Source organism: Rhinolophus sinicus, chromosome 1 (assembly GCF_057876585.1).
Source record: "Rhinolophus sinicus isolate RSI-liver-muscle chromosome 1, RSI-T2T, whole genome shotgun sequence".
NCBI classification, from domain to species: domain Eukaryota; kingdom Metazoa; phylum Chordata; class Mammalia; order Chiroptera; family Rhinolophidae; genus Rhinolophus; species Rhinolophus sinicus.
In genome coordinates this window covers 89,002,039-89,010,488 of record NC_142501.1, presented here as the reverse complement: position 1 = coordinate 89,010,488, position 8,450 = coordinate 89,002,039, and the positions used below count along the sequence as shown (strand labels likewise).

Below are 8,450 nucleotides of genomic sequence, written 5' to 3'. Positions count from 1 at the left end.
CCAGATAAATGTCCGCTTCCTTTTGAGCCAGGCTCACTCTTTGGGCCTCCCCTCTGCTTGGCCCCTCTCCACCTCTGCAGCCTTCTCTCCTGGGCTCCAGGCCCAATGTCCAGCCACTCTCTTTCTGCTTATCTCTCTTTCTCCTTCTTTATCTGGCATTGTTTCTTTCTCAGTCTGCCCATGTTTCTTAGACACTGTCCTTGTCCTTCCTCACCCCTCTTGCTCACTCTCTATCCTCCTTGACTGTCGTGAGGATCCTCCAAGAAAAACAAATAGGCTTCTTGCCTACAAGGAGACGTGTACCGATCCGGGGGGCTAGGACACAGGTCCTACAGAGAAGAGGCTTTGGTGTGTCTGGTACGGAGCAGCTGAGAGACTTATACATGTTTGTCACACTTAATTGGATCTTAGAGTAAAATCACTGGTCAGGGTTCAAAAAGCCTGAGCCAGAAATGCAACCTGTCTCCTCGCCAGTGTTTTAAACTGGTGGCCTAAATGTCTTTGATTGTGTGCCCGTATCAGTTTTAAAAAGTTGAGCAGTGCCCTCAATATATGCATATCTACCTATTTCTAAGTCATAAATTTAAAAAATTGTCAATTTTGAGAACGAATGCTAGCTGCTTCCCTTTTCCATTCTTCTACAGTGTTAAACCCCCTACATTTTAGCTGGACCCATAGCCATCCAAAATGAAGACTATATTTTCCATGACCGAACATGGTAGAACCATTTGCACTAAGTTCTGGCCAATGGTATTTAAGGGGAAGTGATGTGTGAATTCTGGAACCTGCGGCCTCTCCCTCGCTTCCCTCATGCTGCCCCCACCCACCCCCAGCATGGACTTGGTAGCAAGCCATCTTAGACTCCACGGAGCAGGATCTAAGATCTAGCTGTGGCGAGATGACAGGAGAGGAGGCGCTGGGTCTCTGGACAGCCTGACGAACAGAGACTTCGTACCACCCTGGGCTCTTTGCCTGTAGACACTCTGTCTCGTTAGAGACCTGCTGTCATGCAGCTGAACCTATATTTTAACTATGTTGTACTTTTATGATAACGTGTGTCCATCATAAAGCATGTAAAATATAGACTATGAAAAGTATGACATTTTTTTTTAAATTTTATTTTATTAAATTTATTGGGGTGACAATTGTTAGTAAAATTACATAGATTTCAGGTGTACGATTCTGTATTACATCATCTATAAATCCCATTGTGTGTTCATCACCCAGAGTCAGTTCTCCTTCCATCACCATATATTCGATCCCCCTTACCCTCATCTCCCACCCCCCACCCCCCGCCCCCGTTACCCTCTGGCAACGACATTTTTTAAATAAACTTTATTTTAGAAAAAGTGGAGATGTATCGAGAATTTGTAAAGACAGTTTAGAGAGTTTGTATATACCCCACACCCAGGCTCCCATATTATTAACATCTTTATTCAGTATGGTAAATTTGTCACAATTAATGAACGAATACAGACACATTGTTATTAAAAAGCCCCTGCTTTACATATTTTCCCCCTGAATCAATAATGACTTTTATTGCATCTTTAAAATATCACAAATAAGTCTGAGGAATCAGATGACATCTTAGTGTTTCTGTAGCTGGACAACTTACACCTTATTCATCAGCCTGCTGAACTGTTCCTTGTTCAGAAACACAGATACCATCCAAAAATTTTCTGATATCCTTGTTTTTAACTGTTGTGGCTTGTGGAATCAAAGCAGTTGAATTTGATACAAGTTCAATATCATTTCCTTCAAGAATTAACTTGTCTTTCTGGGCTTGAGATACTGAACAAGCAACACCTGACCTCATCCAAACCCTGCCGATGTATTTTTCACCCAAGAAATTTCGAATTTTAACAAGAGAATCATTCTCCTGAATAATGACGTTGATGGGGAAGTGAGCACACACAGACCTCATCATGTAACGAAAGCCCAACGTAACAGCCTTGATCACGTTCTGTACGTGACTGGAGAGAGTGCAGACAGGAGCCAGTTCCTTCCGATTTCCCCACCACTGGCCAACCCGGAGCCTCTTATTTTTCTTCCCATGGAGACTGAATTCTGCATTGATGTGACTGAAGTCCCTCCGCAGGGTGACCTTGGGGCCCTTCTCAATACCAGTGTGTCCCTGCAGAGTGATGTCCACATCTTCTGATATGTCCACTGTCTGATTGCTGAGAACGGTCTTCATCCTCGCAGTAGATGCAGCAAAGAGACTACGTATTTTTTAAATCAATAGAAGTTTACCATTTTCTTCCTAACCCCATGCATCTTGAACATCCTCTGCGGATGTGTACCCCAAGGGGACCATTGCTTTAGATGGTTCCCCTCCAGTTAGTTCTCTTGCTAGTCACATAGCACAGGAATGAGGCACTGAGAGGGGACACCAGGTGAAGGGAGAACAAAGAGTCTAAGTATGAGGGAGTATTGAGAAATAGGGGAATTGGTACCACCAAAAACGAATCCAGAAAGCTTCTTGGAAGTCAGGTTTTGCCAGGAGAAAGAGACAGGGACTGATGGAAAGAAGGGTCTGGCATTTCCAAGGTGGAGACTACCCGTGCGCAGAACCCAGGAGTGGGCAGGAGCAGAGACGAGGTTGGGGATCGAGCGGTGAGGTGGGACCTGGTTTGCATGGGGTGTATGTGCAGGGAAGCAGCACAGAGCAAGGCTGAGTCAGGGCAGCGGTGGTCGGCTTCTGCCTTGGGTCCCGGCTACTTTCCTTGTTGCAGAGCTGTTTTTTGTTTGTTTTTTGATTGAGCCCAGGGCACAATCTGCTTTGCTGGGCTCTGTGTGTCCTGGCTCCTCATTAAAACAGTGGGATTTTCCTTGACCCTTGGGAGCCCGTGTATCTGGAGGGCAGCCATAATCTTGGTGAAAATTCAGGACAGACCAAGAGATAAGAGCTTGACTCAGGAGAATCAAGGCCTTTTCTGTCCTATACAAGGAAGGCACCCACTGCATACACTGCACAGCCCTCGCTGGCCGTCTGTTCAAATTCTGATTCCCAGCAAGGAGCAAGAACCAGGTTTTACCTGGCTGTGCAGGGAAGATACCTATGGATTGAAGTTCAGGAAGCAGGGAACCTGCGATCACCTATACTTTTTCTCATTTGGAGTGAAGTGAGCCCAGGGAGTCATGTCCAATGTCCCAGCACCCTGGCCATAATCAAGATCTGGCTTGTGGAAACAGAGGTACAGAGCAAGGAGATCACAGACACGGGTAGAAGGAATGTAAAGACATTTATGAAATGGTATTGAAGTAACCTGTTTATTTGCCTAACCTCTGAGTGTCCCTGAGGATGGGGAGTGGGCCTCGTTCCTTTTCGATTTCCATGTCTTGCTCAATGCCTGGCCTGCAATCGGGGCTCAATAAATGAATGTTGAATGAGTTGTCTGTCTAAACATACTTACCTCATTTGTGACAGAACCAATATTTAGAGCCTTGGGTCCTCCTGTTCTTTTCACTACACCATGTTACCAAATTGCTTCCGGGCCTCGGTCTGGTTAAGCAGAAGTTCAGGCTATTTTTTGGTTCTGCCTGCCACCTTGCTACTCCAACCCAAGTATGTCCATTCCTGCTCCTCAACTAGGCTAATTAGAGCATCAAGCTAATGAAGACACTTGCAGTCACAAGGTCATTGCTTATCTGTGCAGGTTAGCTTTGATTAAGCTGAGCTCCTGGGTCCTGGCAGTCTTTTTGTAGATGGGAAGGTACAAAGAAGTACAGAGAGTTTTGTTCAAATCCATAACACTCAATGGGTCCATAGTGCATAAAGAATAAAATCCAAAACGTTAAGGTAAAATTCGGGCCCTCCATACTTTAGCTAGAATCCCACTGTATCTCCAACAACAGCTTTCATACTCTCAGTTGAATCTTAACTCTAATCACCCACTTCCTCCAAATACAGATGGTTCAGTCAAGTTTAATATTTGCCATTCCTTACACACAACATTTCTTGTTCCCAAGACTTTGCTCAAGTCTTCCTTTGCCTGGTAGTGCCACCACCCTTCTATCCCTGCTCAAATGCTACTATCCTCCAAATTCTAAATCAAATCCCACCTGCTCTCAGCTTTCTGTTCCCCTGGCTGCCTGTTGGGATGTGATGGAAATCTCCCATCCGCTATATGATCAGAGCCACATTTACTTCCCAGTATCACCATTAGTTTTATATCCTTATGTGTCTCGCTGTGCAGAGCATGGATGCTGGCCCCTTGGTTTTCAGTCTCTCTTACCCTCATCTTCAGCACTGAATCCAGGCGGGACTCCTGGTACATCCTATACTGAGGACAGGGAGAGTGGTCAGTAGCATTTCCTCTGGTTGGAAGAGCAGAGCTTTCGTATTTGTCCACACTCTGAAGCAGAACATCCCAAATAGACCCTCCTTCCTTAAGTTGGTGAGGCCATTAGTGTGTGAGACGCGGTGTTGTACCTTGGAACCGTGAGATGAAGCAGGGATCGTATGAATTAGCCTGTCCCATGGCAGGAGGAGGAGCCTGAACTGGGAGAAATGTGCTGGCCCTGTCCTTGGGAAAGGTCACTCAGATCCCCCAAATGGGCAGCAGCCCTGGGTTATAGATTCCCAGGAGGCCCAGTGGACCCAAAAGAGGAGAGGGAGCAAGTCCGGACATGGCAATGAACCACCCAGCCCCTCTTCCTGCTCCCTCCTCCTCCCATATCCCATTGTTCTGCTTTTCCTGCCTCAAGGAGGAACAGCAGAGGCAGGAGTGACAGCAAAAGGAAAAGATCATGGGCAGGAGAGTCTTCCTTTTTTGGAATCTTCTTCAATACCCTTGTCAAGATGGGCTCCAAATTAACCACCAGAAATTTTATTTTTAATCCAGGGCAAGACATACAAAGCTAATATTCTTTGTAAACTATCTGCACCTAATCCAAATGAATGGTTTGTTAAATGAATGTTTAAAATTGTTTCCTCTGTGGAAAGGTCTACTGTAGCAGGCCATAAAGACTCTTGTTAGGTCAGCCATCCTATCAGGCAGGGTTCAGGGTCATAGTCCATGATCATCACTTCCCACCTGTCTACCTCTTCCCTCTTCAGAGGGTCTCCAGAGAAATACCCGGTAGCCCCGGAAATTCACTAGCCCAGAGCTTCAGCAGAGCTAGTTCCCATCAGTAGCCTTTTCCCAACATCCTCCATGCCACCCCTCCCCCATTCTCCTCTGTGCCTTTTCCCTCCAAATGCCGCTGGGATCCTTGGATGAAAGGCGCTTGGCAGCTCCATGGGTTTCCCAGGCAGCTGCTACTCTCCTAGACTCAGTACTGGTAACCTTCGTCCCGATGCAGCCATGACCTTTGGGCTTGGAACCAGAATTATTAAATTCATCTCCCTCTTACTCTCCAAAGAGTGGGGGTGGGGGCTGGCTTCTGGGAAGCAACCAGACTCCCCACCACCCTGTGCAACGCTCAACTTCTGACTCTGGGCAAGAGAAAGAAAACGGCCTGGGATTAAGCTCTCCATGCTTCCCTGAGGAGGGCCAGCTCACCTGCCTGTGAAATACAACCAGCTTTTCCTCTGTCATTTGTCAGGTTACCCACACTCCCAGATAAAAGTATGGGATCATTCACGCTATCATACGGAAGAATTGGCCCAGATAATGCAAAATCATAAGGAACCTCAAACCAATTTTGTCTGGCTTTGGAGAACTTTATGATTTTTTTTTTTTCTTTTCCTGCAGCTGACTTTTCTGACTCTGTTGAATATTAAAATCCATGCATTCCCTGGACAAGGATGGAGGAAAGGTGATTCCTGATGAGACCTGGCCACAGATTAGTCTCAGAAGAGACAATCTGCACAGAAATGTCTGACGGGCTGTTCTCTGAGTTTTCCAAAAGTCACAGGAATCAAAAAGAGTCTAAGTGCTTTATATGTTCAGCATTATCTCTGCTTTGAAAACAAAGTCAGAGTCATAAAGTGTCGGTGCTGGAAGGAGACTTTGAGACCATTGCATCTTACCCCCACTTTATGTACATGAGGAAACTGGAACACACATGGTAGGTAGGCTGCAGCTTAATATGGCAGCCTGTGTCCTCCTCTTCATCAAAACTTATTCCCTTTTTCCCAGAAACCAACCTTCTTAACCAGCTCCCCTCACCCAACAGCTGTTCAACTCCATGTAGAGATTTCTGCCCAATTGCTGGGTGTGTCCTTTTGTAGGTGTCATGTACATTTTAATGAGTTATTTCCCCTGTTAACCTATAAGCTAGAAAAAACTGAGTCCTTGGGTTTGTTCTTGTAAACTCCATGTTAATGACTCATTCATTACCTCCTGACTTCTAACTAACCACCTCCTGGTAGCGTTTCAGGTGTTCTCCAGCAGCTATCCAGGGTTCAAGTCCTGACTCTGCTCATTTCCAGCCATGTGATCTTGGGCAAATGACTTAATTTCCCTCTAGAAGTGGCACCAAGGGAGGGCTTTAGCCACCCCCAAAACACACAATGTGTAAAGTAAAAACAATGCATAGCAAAACCCAGCTTCAGGACCAAGCTCCTGGTACCCCCAGAACCAGATTATAACCCATAAATTAAATTGATTAAAATTCTGGAGCTGCCACTGTCCCCTCCCTCTCAATTTCCTCATCTCGAAAAGGGAGAAGATACTATCTTACAGAGTTATAAGGAAAGTTAAATAAGATAGTCTATGTAAAGCACTCAGCATTTTGAAAAACTGCTTAATACATGTTAGGCCCAGGTACTATAACTGGGGTTAGGGAACCAGTGACAAGTAAAACCTGGTCCCTACCCAGAAATGCTCACAGGTCCACAGAAGAGACAGACGGTTGTTCAATGATGACTGCAATGCACGATGGATGGAGTAATAGCAGGATGAAAAAGACAGTGTTGACCGCAGAAGGGAACAACTATCTCGGGCTGTTCAGGGAGGTCTGGGAAGATTTCACAAGAGATAAAATGCTTCAGCAAGAATCTGGAGCATGAATAGGAGTGTCCTGGGCAGGCATGTGAGTACTTCACTAGCCAGAAGGAACACCCTGTAAAAAAAGCAGAGGCTTTAAACGTCATAGCACCTTCAAGGTTTGTGAGAAATCAAATAAGGGAAGTGAGAAGTAGTAAGCAGTGTGGCTGGAAAGAGAGGCAGTGTGGAATGGAAGAAAGGGCATTGGAATCAACAAGACTGGGATTCCACTCATGGCTCCTTCACTAACCAGCTATGCGAGCAAATTCCTTTATCTCTAGGAGCCTCAGTTGTCTCATCTGCAAAAAGGGCATGATAACTTAACTACAGCAGTTCCCCCTTATCCACGGGGGGTATATCCCAAGACCTCCAGTGGATGTCTGAAACCATGGATAGTACTGACTCCTATGTATACCATGTTTTTCCTATATATATATCTATAATAAAATTTAATTTATAAACTAGGCATGGTAAGAGATAAACAATAACTAATAATAATATAGAACACCTATAACAAAATACTGTAATAAAAGTTATATGGATGTGGTCTCTCTCTCAAAATATCTTATTGCACTGCACTCACCCTTCTTCTTGAGATGATGGGAGGTGATACAATGCCTATGTGATGAGATGAGGTGAGGCGAACGACGTAACAACCTCAGTATACAATTTATTTTTCCTTAGGAAGTCAAGAACTTTTACCTTTTCACTCACTTTACAGCTCCTCTTTGGCACATCTGAATTGCCAGCATCACTACTCTTGCGCTTTGGGGCCATTATTAAGTAAAATAAGAGTTAATTGAACATACGCACTGTGATACCATGACAGTCAATCTGATAATGGAGAGAGCTGGCTACTAAGTGGCTAACCGGCAGAGAGCGTCTACAGTGTGGTGACACTGGACAAAGGTGCGGTTCATGTCCTGGGAGGGATGAAGTCGGACAGTGAGAGATTTCATCATGCTGCTCAGAATGGCATGCAATTTAAAACTTATGAATTGTTTATTTCTGGAATTTTCCGTTTAATAGTTTTGGACCATGGTTGACTGCGGGTAACTGAAACCACAGAAAGTGAAACCGTGGATAAGGGGACTGCTGTATTACCAATAATCAACCGCTGTTACTTAGTGGGTGGTACATAAATGGTGGCTTCTGTACAACTTCTCATGGTGGGCCTCAGACTTCACCAAGCAGCCTGGGCTTGGTCTGGAAGGCTAAGGAGTTCCAGGCTGGGCGAGTGTGGGTCCCACAAAGAACCATTTGGGTGCAGTTTGCAGCAGTCAGGGGGTCATCCTTCAATGGCTTCAAAATTCCAGGGAAACACTGATGAGGGGGCTGAATGACTATTGGCAGTGGTGGGAATGCCAACCAAAGGAGAGGGTCAAGAGATTTGTGAGCTTGGAGGCAAAAGCAACAGTTCAGTGCAACTTAAATGAGATGAGTGATAGAATGGAGGAACTGAGGGCGAAGCCCTTATAAATTACAATTACATGGTTTTTTTGGTGAGGGTTAAAG

The 8,450-nt window shown here is 45.2% G+C and overlaps 1 pseudogene; it reads right to left on the bottom strand.

The window, feature by feature from the left end:
• Positions 1-1,586: 1,586 nt before the first annotated feature.
• Positions 1,587-2,224, bottom strand: LOC109461010 (large ribosomal subunit protein uL6 pseudogene; annotated as a pseudogene).
• Between the last annotated feature and the right edge of the window lie 6,226 nt (positions 2,225-8,450).